The 2,086-nt window shown below is 39.5% G+C and overlaps 1 non-coding gene across 1 annotated transcript; it reads left to right on the top strand.

The window, feature by feature from the left end:
• Positions 1 to 381: 381 nt before the first annotated feature.
• On the top strand, positions 382 to 463 carry trnas-gcu (transfer RNA serine (anticodon GCU)). The gene has a single exon. It is a non-coding gene; the product is annotated as a tRNA-Ser (tRNA).
• The last annotated feature ends 1,623 nt before the right edge of the window (positions 464 to 2,086 follow it).

The following is a 2,086-nucleotide window of genomic DNA, read 5'->3' on the forward strand; positions in this document are numbered from 1 at the left end:
TCATGGCTGATCATCCTCAATCAGTATCCTGTTCCTGCCTTATCCACATGCCCCTTTATTCCACTATCCTTAAGAGCTCTATCCAACTCTTTCTTGAATGAACACCTCCTGCTGTCTCGGGTTCTTCATTCCATTGACTTCAAAATTTCATAGAATTCAATAGACCTTGTTACATAGTCATTTCTTCATTTTTGTTCAGACCACTGTGAGCAGAGTGTCACAGTGGGAATGTGCTTGCCCCACAACCCAGAGGTCAGACCATAGTCTTGTAACCGTACTGTGCTATTTATCATTTCACCAAAACAAAGGAGAAATATCTGCTGCTCTACATAATTTATGCAATTCATTTATTCATAAAGTTATAGGCGTTCAGGCATGTGTGACGAGGTGGCCGAGCGGTTAAGGCGATGGACTGCTAATCCATTGTGTTCTGTACGCGTGGATTCGAGTCCCACTCTCGTCGGTGTTATCAGTGTTTTTCAATGTTGCTGTTTTTGGATGAGCACAGCTGTCTTACTGAAATTGGAACTGCAATATCAGTTTGTATGCATCGAATCTATTATAAAATCTCAAAGAATAATTTGGTCCTGTTGCCTAAACTGCATTGAAATGTAGATTGCATTGGGATATTGAAAAGGAACGCGACTTTCTTTTTCAAGTCAAGCTGCTGTGACCTTTTATCATATGAAAGAGATCCAGGAAAACCAAATAACAAGAGATGTGAGGGGCATGTTTATGCAGTGAGATTCTTAATGCGTGTTTTGTCAAATGAAATCTGGAGCAGGTTGAGTAGAAGTGATTCAACTTGGTGAGAAGAGCACAAAATAATGGAGATATTTCAAAAGGAGCAGGGCGTGGGTGTAGGGGCACCGAGAACTAGCTGTAAATGCACAGTAGAGAATTGCCGATGTGGGTGCTGTGCATGGGCACGGAAAGACTTACACATTGGTCTCGCCCTCGCCCTCGCCCCTTGCTCTCGCCATTGAGGAATGCTGGACATAAGGCCCAAACACAAGATGTGGGAAGCGAGCTCCCTCTCGTTATGCACACACTGGATGCATCACATTGAACCATGAACAACTGGAGAAGTCAGCATATTAACTTTAGGGACTGAACCTAAACTGTGCATCAATAACCTCAGATTCATGCAGCATAAACATGAAAAATGATTTAAAGTGTCTTTAAACGCATATCATTAACAGACGTTTCGTTATAATACCCGTGTGGTTGAAAGAATAAGGCACCACATTTCAGATGGATGACAACGTAACCAATTTTGTTTTGAAACTGAGATCTATTTGATCATTTTACACAGTGAACAAGTTTATTTTAAATAATGCAAACCACATTCCTTTACCTGGAATAAAAGTGTGATTTCATTACAAACATTGTCCTTGCTAAGTCGCAATTACTCAACATGAAAAATAGGATGTATTTTTTATTGAGAATACATCAATTAGCACCATTATCTAACTTCGGATTGACTGCAATATGCACATGCTAAATAAGATTTAAGAAAGAATGACTTAATTGATTTATGAAGAATCTGAAATAATGATTCGGTGGTGACTAAAATTAATATTAGGTTCTATTGACCGCTTCTATTGACATGGAGCAGGGAGCATTGGGACATCAAATTGGGAGCTCCAACTTCAAGTAGAGCAGCTTCTATTGAATGAGCAGCAAAGAGCATTGAAACGTCAGATTGGGAGCTCCAACCGCACTTGGAGCAGCTGGTATTTACATGGAAGAGGAGGGAGGATTGGGACATTAGGTTGGGGGAAAGGATATTCAACTATTTTAATCTGAAGTAAAATATGATTCAACGACTCTGATGTTAATTGATTTATGAAGAATCTTTCCCGGGGAAATAATTGATTCTTTAGATATTAAAGACAAGTCCTGCAAATATTCAACTCAGGAAAACGCATTGTACAGAGAGAAATGGGAGTGATGTTTCATGTCTTTGTCTTTTCTTTTCTGGCCGACTCTGCATTGGTTTACATCACCGGAAGGACGTTTTCAGTAATTTCATGTTGTTCAATTTCCCACAAATACGGACAGATCATTAACGTAATCTAAAACT

This window comes from Chiloscyllium plagiosum, unplaced genomic scaffold, assembly GCF_037043375.1.
Source record: "Chiloscyllium plagiosum isolate Xiang-an unplaced genomic scaffold, Cpla_swu_hap1 HiC_scaffold_11, whole genome shotgun sequence".
NCBI classification, from domain to species: domain Eukaryota; kingdom Metazoa; phylum Chordata; class Chondrichthyes; order Orectolobiformes; family Hemiscylliidae; genus Chiloscyllium; species Chiloscyllium plagiosum.